We start from the raw sequence: 12,323 nt of genomic DNA, 5'->3' as shown, positions 1-12,323 counted from the left end.
TCAACCTTTTTTTCTCTCTTCACATTCTTTTTGGCATTACCCTTGGTTCTGCTCTTCCCTTCTGGCATATCTAATGTTCTTATGGAAGTAAAAGAGGATGGAAAAATGGAGCACAGAATAAAAGAAGGAAAGAAAAAGAGAAAAGCAAAGTTTCATTCTCTCGCCCTCACTCCTAGAATCTTCACACATGGCTTATCTAATGTTCTTATGGAAGAAAAAGAGGATGGAAAAATGGAGCACAGAATAAATAAATAAAATCAACCTATGTTTTTACAGTTTATAGAGTTATGCAATATAATATTATCCGCATTGCAAAGAGCACTCATTGCAAGGGAAGGAAAGACGTAGCAGTGCCCAGAAAGGGAACACCGAAGGGGTGAGTGATGAATTAAAATAATAATAATAATCAAAGTATTCTTTAAAGAGAAAAATTGGCAGCAGTGGGATTTGAACCCACGCCTCCAAAGACACTGGAGCCTAAATCCAGTGCCTTAGACCGCTCGGCCATGCTACCCAAAAGTCTAGTGCAGGTGACCAATGCAATGCCTGATACGTTGGATGAGACAGACATGGCAATGTCATTCGGAAAACTGTAGGTTAAGTACAAAGAAACCCTGGGTAATTCACTAATCTTCAACAGCACTGCCAAAGTTGCTGGTGCACCACGAAACTTCCTGCCGCTGTGGGACCCATCCTCTCCGCTGCCTCCCTTGCCCGATATCATCCACCGAGGCAGGGCCCGAAATGTCCCCGGTCACCCGCTATCACGCGTCACCCTGAGCCGGCCTTTCGTGATGATGTCTGGCTGGGGGAGACAGGCCCTCACTATCTCGCCACTTCTGGTGTCACCTCAGTAACACAAACGCACAGACACCTTTCACTGCCAGAAACTTTGGCGACTCCCATAAAAGCCGTACCTGGGAAGGGACTGGACAAGCCAAACACATCCCTCCTGAAACCCTAATCCACACCTCCTATTGGAAAAACAGGGCATGCCAGACATATAAAACGGAAACCCTCATCGAAACATGACTGGTGTAAAAAAAAACAACAAAAAAAACTGAGCAAAATGCAAAGACGGAAGGAATGCACGTTCCCAGAGCAGTCCTATGATCCTCTCTAAAAACTGCAAAGAAAACATTTTCAACCTTTTTTTCTCTCTTCACATTCTTTTTGGCATTACCCTTGGTTCTGCTCTTCCCTTCTGGCATATCTAATGTTCTTATGGAAGAAAAAGAGGATGGAAAAATGGAGCACAGAATAAAAGAAGGAAAGTTAGTTTTGGCTGCCAAATCTTTTTATTTATTTATTTAAAATCTTTTCTATACCTTCGCTAAGTTATATACCATCGCAACGGTTTACATGTAGGCACAAAGATTAAAGTAGGTGAATACGTACAACAGAGCATTCTAACAGGTGCCAAATAGATTTGGTTACAATATATTATAAAGGACAATTGAATGATTAGTGATGTAGGTCCTCACCATGTGTACCTGTAAGGTACTAATCACAGGTAAAAAGTCACAGTCTCTGTGTTTTACTACTACGTTAGTTTGTGAAATAGAGTTATTTTTACTGTCATGCTCATTTTGAGAATAGTGCCGTGTGCTGGTGCATTTAATAGTCAGTATGACAGGGAATAAACAGAAGTTAGAGTGTTTTATTTTTGAATAGTCAGTAAGGCAGTTAATAAGCAGTAGTTAGTGTGTTTATTTTTAATAATCAGTCAGGCAGCTTATAAGCATAAGTTAGTGTGTTGGTATATTTAAAAATATATATAAATAAATAAAAAGGTAGCCCGAAGCTAGTAACAAGCTAGGGGCAGTCTATACCTAAGAAAATCGGTTGAAAATTTCAGTCACTCACCTTGGAAAGGTGTTAAGTTGGAGTGATTTGGTTTGATTAGGTACCAATATTTGTTAAACAAGAGAGCTGTGAGTCACTCAGTATGTGTCTAACTGAAGTGTTACGGTTGTGTGATTAATTTGATTAGGTGCCATTATTTGTTAATCAGAACAGCAAGGAGTCACTCAGGACAAATAACTTGTCAGGTACTTGTGTCTTAGATTGGCCACTTTGGAAACTGGATACTGGGATTGATGGACCCTTGGTCTGACCCAGTATGGCATATCTAATGTTCTTATGGAAGAAAAAGAGGATGGAAAAATGGAGCACAGAATAAAAGAAGGAAAGAAAAAGAGAAAAGCAAAGTTTCATTCTCTCGCCCTCACTCCTAGAATCCTCACACATGGCTTATCTAATGTTCTTATGGAAGAAAAAGAGGATGGAAAAATGGAGCACAGAATAAATAAATAAAATCAACCTATGTTTTTACAGTTTATAGAGTTATGCAATATAATATTATCCGCATTGCAAAGAGCACTCATTGCAAGGGAAGGAAAGACGTAGCAGTGCCCAGAAAGGGAACACCGAAGGGGTGAGTGATGAATTAAAATAATAATAATAATCAAAGTATTCTTAAAAGAGAAAAATTGGCAGCAGTGGGATTTGAACCCACGCCTCCAAAGAGACTGGAGCCTAAATCCAGCGCCTTAGACCGCTCGGCCATGCTACCCAAAAATCTAGTGCAGGTGACCAATGCAATGCCTGATACGTTGGATGAGACAGACATGGCAATGTCATTCGGAAAACTGTAGGTTAAGTACAAAGAAACCCTGGGTAATTCACTAATCTTCAACAGCACTGCCAAAGTTGCTGGTGCACCTACGAAACTTCCTGCCGCTGTGGGACCCATCCTCTCGGCTGCCTCCCTTGCCCGATATCATCCACCGAGGCAGGGCCCGAAATGTCCCCGGTCACCCGCTATCACGCGTCACCCTGAGCCGGCCTTTCGTGATGATGTCTGGCTGGGGGAGACAGGCCCTCACTAACTCGCCACTTCTGGTGTCACCTCAGTAACACACCACTTCTGGTGTCACCTCAGTAACACAGACGCACAGACACCTTTCACTGCCAGAAACTTTGGCGACTCCCATAAAAGCCGTACCTGGGAAGGGACTGGACAAGCCAAACACATCCCTCCTGAAACCCTAATCCACACCTCCTATTGGAAAAACAGGGCATGCCAGACATATAAAACGGAAACCCTCATCGAAACATGACTGGTGTAAAAAAAAAACAACAAAAAAAACTGAGCAAAATGCAAAGACGGAAGGAATGCACGTTCCCAGAGCAGTCCTATGATCCTCTCTAAAAACTGCAAAGAAAACATTTTCAACCTTTTTTTCTCTCTTCACATTCTTTTTGGCATTACCCTTGGTTCTGCTCTTCCCTTCTGGCATATCTAATGTTCTTATGGAAGTAAAAGAGGATGGAAAAATGGAGCACAGAATAAAAGAAGGAAAGAAAAAGAGAAAAGCAAAGTTTCATTCTCTCGCCCTCACTCCTAGAATCTTCACACATGGCTTATCTAATGTTCTTATGGAAGAAAAAGAGGATGGAAAAATGGAGCACAGAATAAATAAATAAAATCAACCTATGTTTTTACAGTTTATAGAGTTATGCAATATAATATTATCCGCATTGCAAAGAGCACTCATTGCAAGGGAAGGAAAGACGTAGCAGTGCCCAGAAAGGGAACACCGAAGGGGTGAGTGATGAATTAAAATAATAATAATAATCAAAGTATTCTTTAAAGAGAAAAATTGGCAGCAGTGGGATTTGAACCCACGCCTCCAAAGAGACTGGAGCCTAAATCCAGTGCCTTAGACCGCTCGGCCATGCTACCCAAAAGTCTAGTGCAGGTGACCAATGCAATGCCTGATACGTTGGATGAGACAGACATGGCAATGTCATTCGGAAAACTGTAGGTTAAGTACAAAGAAACCCTGGGTAATTCACTAATCTTCAACAGCACTGCCAAAGTTGCTGGTGCACCACGAAACTTCCTGCCGCTGTGGGACCCATCCTCTCCGCTGCCTCCCTTGCCCGATATCATCCACCGAGGCAGGGCCCGAAATGTCCCCGGTCACCCGCTATCACGCGTCACCCTGAGCCGGCCTTTCGTGATGATGTCTGGCTGGGGGAGACAGGCCCTCACTATCTCGCCACTTCTGGTGTCACCTCAGTAACACAAACGCACAGACACCTTTCACTGCCAGAAACTTTGGCGACTCCCATAAAAGCCGTACCTGGGAAGGGACTGGACAAGCCAAACACATCCCTCCTGAAACCCTAATCCACACCTCCTATTGGAAAAACAGGGCATGCCAGACATATAAAACGGAAACCCTCATCGAAACATGACTGGTGTAAAAGAAAAACAACAAAAAAAAACTGAGTAAAATGCAAAGACGGAAGGAATGCACGTTCCCAGAGCAGTCCTATGATCCTCTCTAAAAACTGCAAAGAAAACATTTTCAACCTTTTTTTCTCTCTTCACATTCTTTTTGGCATTACCCTTGGTTCTGCTCTTCCCTTCTGGCATATCTAATGTTCTTATGGAAGAAAAAGAGGATGGAAAAATGGAGTACAGAATAAAAGAAGGAAAGTTAGTTTTGGCTGCCAAATCTTTTTATTTATTTATTTAAAATCTTTTCTATACCTTCGCTAAGTTATATACCATCGCAACGGTTTACATGTAGGCACAAAGATTAAAGTAGGTGAATACGTACAACAGAGCATTCTAACAGGTGCCAAATAGATTTGGTTACAATATATTATAAAGGACAATTGAATGATTAGTGATGTAGGTCCTCACCATGTGTACCTGTAAGGTACTAATCACAGGTAAAAAGTCACAGTCTCTGTGTTTTACTACTACGTTAGTTTGTGAAATAGAGTTATTTTTACTGTCATGCTCATTTTGAGAATAGTGCCGTGTGCTGGTGCATTTAATAGTCAGTATGACAGGGAATAAACAGAAGTTAGAGTGTTTTATTTTTGAATAGTCAGTAAGGCAGTTAATAAGCAGTAGTTAGTGTGTTTATTTTTAATAATCAGTCAGGCAGCTTATAAGCATAAGTTAGTGTGTTGGTATATTTAAAAATATATATAAATAAATAAAAAGGTAGCCCGAAGCTAGTAACAAGCTAGGGGCAGTCTATACCTAAGAAAATCGGTTGAAAATTTCAGTCACTCACCTTGGAAAGGTGTTAAGTTGGAGTGATTTGGTTTGATTAGGTACCAATATTTGTTAAACAAGAGAGCTGTGAGTCACTCAGTATGTGTCTAACTGAAGTGTTACGGTTGTGTGATTAATTTGATTAGGTGCCATTATTTGTTAATCAGAACAGCAAGGAGTCACTCAGGACAAATAACTTGTCAGGTACTTGTGTCTTAGATTGGCCACTTTGGAAACTGGATACTGGGATTGATGGACCCTTGGTCTGACCCAGTATGGCATATCTAATGTTCTTATGGAAGAAAAAGAGGATGGAAAAATGGAGCACAGAATAAAAGAAGGAAAGAAAAAGAGAAAAGCAAAGTTTCATTCTCTCGCCCTCACTCCTAGAATCCTTCACACATGGCTTATCTAATGTTCTTATGGAAGAAAAAGAGGATGGAAAAATGGAGCACAGAATAAATAAATAAAATCAACCTATGTTTTTACAGTTTATAGAGTTATGCAATATAATATTATCCGCATTGCAAAGAGCACTCATTGCAAGGGAAGGAAAGACGTAGCAGTGCCCAGAAAGGGAACACCGAAGGGGTGAGTGATGAATTAAAATAATAATAATAATCAAAGTATTCTTAAAAGAGAAAAATTGGCAGCAGTGGGATTTGAACCCACGCCTCCAAAGAGACTGGAGCCTAAATCCAGCGCCTTAGACCGCTCGGCCATGCTACCCAAAAATCTAGTGCAGGTGACCAATGCAATGCCTGATACGTTGGATGAGACAGACATGGCAATGTCATTCGGAAAACTGTAGGTTAAGTACAAAGAAACCCTGGGTAATTCACTAATCTTCAACAGCACTGCCAAAGTTGCTGGTGCACCACGAAACTTCCTGCCGCTGTGGGACCCATCCTCTCGGCTGCCTCCCTTGCCCGATATCATCCACCGAGGCAGGGCCCGAAATGTCCCCGGTCACCCGCTATCACGCGTCACCCTGAGCCGGCCTTTCGTGATGATGTCTGGCTGGGGGAGACAGGCCCTCACTAACTCGCCACTTCTGGTGTCACCTCAGTAACACACCACTTCTGGTGTCACCTCAGTAACACAGACGCACAGACACCTTTCACTGCCAGAAACTTTGGCGACTCCCATAAAAGCCGTACCTGGGAAGGGACTGGACAAGCCAAACACATCCCTCCTGAAACCCTAATCCACACCTCCTATTGGAAAAACAGGGCATGCCAGACATATAAAACGGAAACCCTCATCGAAACATGACTGGTGTAAAAAAAAAACAACAAAAAAAACTGAGCAAAATGCAAAGACGGAAGGAATGCACGTTCCCAGAGCAGTCCTATGATCCTCTCTAAAAACTGCAAAGAAAACATTTTCAACCTTTTTTTCTCTCTTCACATTCTTTTTGGCATTACCCTTGGTTCTGCTCTTCCCTTCTGGCATATCTAATGTTCTTATGGAAGTAAAAGAGGATGGAAAAATGGAGCACAGAATAAAAGAAGGAAAGAAAAAGAGAAAAGCAAAGTTTCATTCTCTCGCCCTCACTCCTAGAATCTTCACACATGGCTTATCTAATGTTCTTATGGAAGAAAAAGAGGATGGAAAAATGGAGCACAGAATAAATAAATAAAATCAACCTATGTTTTTACAGTTTATAGAGTTATGCAATATAATATTATCCGCATTGCAAAGAGCACTCATTGCAAGGGAAGGAAAGACGTAGCAGTGCCCAGAAAGGGAACACCGAAGGGGTAAGTACAAAGAAACCCTGGGTAATTCACTAATCTTCAACAGCACTGCCAAAGTTGCTGGTGCACCACGAAACTTCCTGCCGCTGTGGGACCCATCCTCTCGGTTGCCTCCCTTGCCCGATATCATCCACCGAGGCAGGGCCCGAAATGTCCCCGGTCACCCGCTATCACGCGTCACCCTGAGCCGGCCTTTCGTGATGATGTCTGGCTGGGGGAGACAGGCCCTCACTATCTCGCCACTTCTGGTGTCACCTCAGTAACACAAACGCACAGACACCTTTCACTGCCAGAAACTTTGGCGACTCCCATAAAAACCGTACCTGGGAAGGGACTGGACAAGCCAAACACATCCCTCCTGAAACCCTAATCCACACCTCCTATTGGAAAAACAGGGCATGCCAGACATATAAAACGGAAACCCTCATCGAAACATGACTGGTGTAAAAAAAAAAAACAACAAAAAAAAGAAAATTCTAAAAAAGTGAATTAAAAAAAAAATCCCAATAGGGACCAGATCCGTTTAAAAAAAAAAATAAATAAAAAGCTTGACTAGTACCTACTTTTCACCTCCCACCCTTTTTCCCTAAGCTGGATTCAAACTCACAGCCCCTGGCACTCAGAAAACAGAGCCCTTAATGACTAGGCTACCAGCTCACAGACAGAAGGGTTAAAGAAAAGAGCAGAGCCTTACCTACTAAGAAAATAAGGGCACGCAAACTTCAAACTAGGAAAACGGAGGACAGTGGCTGAAAGGAAAAGCCAGACCAGCCTGATGTGCATGCACTGGGAAAAAAGCAAAAGAAATGCATTGCCTCCCGAACTGAGCAAAATGCAAAGACAGAAGGAATGCACGTTCCCAGAGCAGTCCTATGATCCTCTCTAAAAACTGCAAAGAAAACATTTTCAACCTTTTTTTCTCTCTTCACATTCTTTTTGGCATTACCCTTGGTTCTGCTCTTCCCTTCTGGCATATCTAATGTTCTTATGGAAGAAAAAGAGGATGGAAAAATGGAGCACAGAATAAAAGAAGGAAAGAAAAAGAGAAAAGCAAAGTTTCATTCTCTCGCCCTCACTCCTAGAATCTTCACACATGGCTTATCTAATGTTCTTATGGAAGAAAAAGAGGATGGAAAAATGGAGCACAGAATAAATAAATAAAATCAACCTATGTTTTTACAGTTTATAGAGTTATGCAATATAATATTATCCGCATTGCAAAGAGCACTCATTGCAAGGGAAGGAAAGACGTAGCAGTGCCCAGAAAGGGAACACCGAAGGGGTGAGTGATGAATTAAAATAATAATAATAATCAAAGTATTCTTTAAAGAGAAAAATTGGCAGCAGTGGGATTTGAACCCACGCCTCCAAAGAGACTGGAGCCTAAATCCAGTGCCTTAGACCGCTCGGCCATGCTACCCAAAAGTCTAGTGCAGGTGACCAATGCAATGCCTGATACGTTGGATGAGACAGACATGGCAATGTCATTCGGAAAACTGTAGGTTAAGTACAAAGAAACCCTGGGTAATTCACTAATCTTCAACAGCACTGCCAAAGTTGCTGGTGCACCACGAAACTTCCTGCCGCTGTGGGACCCATCCTCTCCGCTGCCTCCCTTGCCCGATATCATCCACCGAGGCAGGGCCCGAAATGTCCCCGGTCACCCGCTATCACGCGTCACCCTGAGCCGGCCTTTCGTGATGATGTCTGGCTGGGGGAGACAGGCCCTCACTAGGTCCTCAGTACCCACTTCTGGTGTCACCTCAGTAACACAGACGCACAGACACCTTTCACTGCCAGAAACTTTGGCGACTCCCATAAAAGCCGTACCTGGGAAGGGACTGGACAAGCCAAACACATCCCTCCTGAAACCCTAATCCACACCTCCTATTGGAAAAACAGGGCATGCCAGACATATAAAACGGAAACCCTCATCGAAACATGACTGGTGTAAAAAAAAAACAACAAAAAAAACTGAGCAAAATGCAAAGACGGAAGGAATGCACGTTCCCAGAGCAGTCCTATGATCCTCTCTAAAAACTGCAAAGAAAACATTTTCAACCTTTTTTTCTCTCTTCACATTCTTTTTGGCATTACCCTTGGTTCTGCTCTTCCCTTCTGGCATATCTAATGTTCTTATGGAAGAAAAAGAGGATGGAAAAATGGAGCACAGAATAAAAGAAGGAAAGAAAAAGAGAAAAGCAAAGTTTCATTCTCTCGCCCTCACTCCTAGAATCTTCACACATGGCTTATCTAATGTTCTTATGGAAGAAAAAGAGGATGGAAAAATGGAGCACAGAATAAATAAATAAAATCAACCTATGTTTTTACAGTTTATAGAGTTATGCAATATAATATTATCCGCATTGCAAAGAGCACTCATTGCAAGGGAAGGAAAGACGTAGCAGTGCCCAGAAAGGGAACACCGAAGGGGTGAGTGATGAATTAAAATAATAATAATAATCAAAGTATTCTTAAAAGAGAAAAATTGGCAGCAGTGGGATTTGAACCCACGCCTCCAAAGAGACTGGAGCCTAAATCCAGCGCCTTAGACCGCTCGGCCATGCTACCCAAAAGTCTAGTGCAGGTGACCAATGCAATGCCTGATACGTTGGATGAGACAGACATGGCAATGTCATTCGGAAAACTGTAGGTTAAGTACAAAGAAACCCTGGGTAATTCACTAATCTTCAACAGCACTGCCAAAGTTGCTGGTGCACCACGAAACTTCCTGCCGCTGTGGGACCCATCCTCTCGGCTGCCTCCCTTGCCCGATATCATCCACCGAGGCAGGGCCCGAAATGTCCCCGGTCACCCGCTATCACGCGTCACCCTGAGCCGGCCTTTCGTGATGATGTCTGGCTGGGGGAGACAGGCCCTCACTATCTCGCCACTTCTGGTGTCACCTCAGTAACACAAACGCACAGACACCTTTCACTGCCAGAAACTTTGGCGACTCCCATAAAAACCGTACCTGGGAAGGGACTGGACAAGCCAAACACATCCCTCCTGAAACCCTAATCCACACCTCCTATTGGAAAAACAGGGCATGCCAGACATATAAAACGGAAACCCTCATCGAAACATGACTGGTGTAAAAAAAAAAACAACAAAAAAAACTGAGCAAAATGCAAAGACGGAAGGAATGCACGTTCCCAGAGCAGTCCTATGATCCTCTCTAAAAACTGCAAAGAAAACATTTTCAACCTTTTTTTCTCTCTTCACATTCTTTTTGGCATTACCCTTGGTTCTGCTCTTCCCTTCTGGCATATCTAATGTTCTTATGGAAGAAAAGAGGATGGAAAAATGGAGCACAGAATAAAAGAAGGAAAGAAAAAGAGAAAAGCAAAGTTTCATTCTCTCGCCCTCACTCCTAGAATCTTCACACATGGCTTATCTAATGTTCTTATGGAAGAAAAAGAGGATGGAAAAATGGAGCACAGAATAAATAAATAAAATCAACCTATGTTTTTACAGTTTATAGAGTTATGCAATATAATATTATCCGCATTGCAAAGAGCACTCATTGCAAGGGAAGGAAAGACGTAGCAGTGCCCAGAAAGGGAACACCGAAGGGGTGAGTGATGAATTAAAATAATAATAATAATCAAAGTATTCTTAAAAGAGAAAAATTGGCAGCAGTGGGATTTGAACCCACGCCTCCAAAGAGACTGGAGCCTAAATCCAGCGCCTTAGACCGCTCGGCCATGCTACCCAAAAATCTAGTGCAGGTGACCAATGCAATGCCTGATACGTTGGATGAGACAGACATGGCAATGTCATTCGGAAAACTGTAGGTTAAGTACAAAGAAACCCTGGGTAATTCACTAATCTTCAACAGCACTGCCAAAGTTGCTGGTGCACTACGAAACTTCCTGCCGCTGTGGGACCCATCCTCTCGGCTGCCTCCCTTGCCCGATATCATCCACCGAGGCAGGGCCCGAAATGTCCCCGGTCACCCGCTATCACGCGTCACCCTGAGCCGGCCTTTCGTGATGATGTCTGGCTGGGGGAGACAGGCCCTCACTAACTCGCCACTTCTGGTGTCACCTCAGTAACACACCACTTCTGGTGTCACCTCAGTAACACACCACTTCTGGTGTCACCTCAGTAACACAGACGCACAGACACCTTTCACTGCCAGAAACTTTGGCGACTCTCATAAAAGCCGTACCTGGGAAGGGACTGGACAAGCCAAACACATCCCTCCTGAAACCCTAATCCACACCTCCTATTGGAAAAACAGGGCATGCCAGACATATAAAACGGAAACCCTCATCGAAACATGACTGGTGTAAAAAAAAAACAACAAAAAAAACTGAGCAAAATGCAAAGACGGAAGGAATGCACGTTCCCAGAGCAGTCCTATGATCCTCTCTAAAAACTGCAAAGAAAACATTTTCAACCTTTTTTTCTCTCTTCACATTCTTTTTGGCATTACCCTTGGTTCTGCTCTTCCCTTCTGGCATATCTAATGTTCTTATGGAAGTAAAAGAGGATGGAAAAATGGAGCACAGAATAAAAGAAGGAAAGAAAAAGAGAAAAGCAAAGTTTCATTCTCTCGCCCTCACTCCTAGAATCTTCACACATGGCTTATCTAATGTTCTTATGGAAGAAAAAGAGGATGGAAAAATGGAGCACAGAATAAATAAATAAAATCAACCTATGTTTTTACAGTTTATAGAGTTATGCAATATAATATTATCCGCATTGCAAAGAGCACTCATTGCAAGGGAAGGAAAGACGTAGCAGTGCCCAGAAAGGGAACACCGAAGGGGTAAGTACAAAGAAACCCTGGGTAATTCACTAATCTTCAACAGCACTGCCAAAGTTGCTGGTGCACCACGAAACTTCCTGCCGCTGTGGGACCCATCCTCTCAGCTGCCTCCCTTGCCCGATATCATCCACCGAGGCAGGGCCCGAAATGTCCCCGGTCACCCGCTATCACGCGTCACCCTGAGCCGGCCTTTCGTGATGATGTCTGGCTGGGGGAGACAGGCCCTCACTATCTCGCCACTTCTGGTGTCACCTCAGTAACACAAACGCACAGACACCTTTCACTGCCAGAAACTTTGGCGACTCCCATAAAAACCGTACCTGGGAAGGGACTGGACAAGCCAAACACATCCCTCCTGAAACCCTAATCCACACCTCCTATTGGAAAAACAGGGCATGCCAGACATATAAAACGGAAACCCTCATCGAAACATGACTGGTGTAAAAAAAAAACAACAAAAAAAAGAAAATTCTAAAAAAGTGAATTAAAAAAAAAATCCCAATAGGGACCAGATCCGTTTAAAAAAATAAATAAATAAAAAGATTGACTAGTACCTACTTTTCACCTCCCACCCTTTTTCCCTAAGCTGGATTCAAACTCACAGCCCCTGGCACTCAGAGGACAGAGCCATTACTGCCCAGGCTACCAGCTCACAGACAGAAGGGTTAAAGAAAAGAGCAGAGCCTTACCTACTAAGAAAATA

The 12,323-nt window shown here is 43.0% G+C and overlaps 7 non-coding genes across 7 annotated transcripts; all 7 read right to left on the bottom strand.

The window, feature by feature from the left end:
* Positions 1-432: 432 nt before the first annotated feature.
* Positions 433-514, bottom strand: TRNAL-UAG. The gene has a single exon. It is a non-coding gene; the product is annotated as a tRNA-Leu (tRNA).
* A 1,979-nt stretch (positions 515-2,493) lies between these two features.
* Positions 2,494-2,575, bottom strand: TRNAL-UAG. The gene has a single exon. It is a non-coding gene; the product is annotated as a tRNA-Leu (tRNA).
* A 1,091-nt stretch (positions 2,576-3,666) lies between these two features.
* Positions 3,667-3,748, bottom strand: TRNAL-UAG. The gene has a single exon. It is a non-coding gene; the product is annotated as a tRNA-Leu (tRNA).
* Positions 3,749-5,730: 1,982 nt separating this feature from the next.
* On the bottom strand, positions 5,731-5,812 carry TRNAL-UAG. Its single transcript has one exon. It is a non-coding gene; the product is annotated as a tRNA-Leu (tRNA).
* A 2,369-nt stretch (positions 5,813-8,181) lies between these two features.
* On the bottom strand, positions 8,182-8,263 carry TRNAL-UAG. Its single transcript has one exon. It is a non-coding gene; the product is annotated as a tRNA-Leu (tRNA).
* Positions 8,264-9,332: 1,069 nt separating this feature from the next.
* On the bottom strand, positions 9,333-9,414 carry TRNAL-UAG. Its single transcript has one exon. It is a non-coding gene; the product is annotated as a tRNA-Leu (tRNA).
* A 1,062-nt stretch (positions 9,415-10,476) lies between these two features.
* Positions 10,477-10,558, bottom strand: TRNAL-UAG. Its single transcript has one exon. It is a non-coding gene; the product is annotated as a tRNA-Leu (tRNA).
* Positions 10,559-12,323: the final 1,765 nt, after the last annotated feature.

This window comes from Rhinatrema bivittatum, chromosome 2 (genome assembly GCF_901001135.1).
Source record: "Rhinatrema bivittatum chromosome 2, aRhiBiv1.1, whole genome shotgun sequence".
NCBI lineage: Eukaryota > Metazoa > Chordata > Amphibia > Gymnophiona > Rhinatrematidae > Rhinatrema > Rhinatrema bivittatum.
Note: the sequence above shows the minus strand (reverse complement) of the source record. Positions and strands in the feature narration are given on the sequence as shown.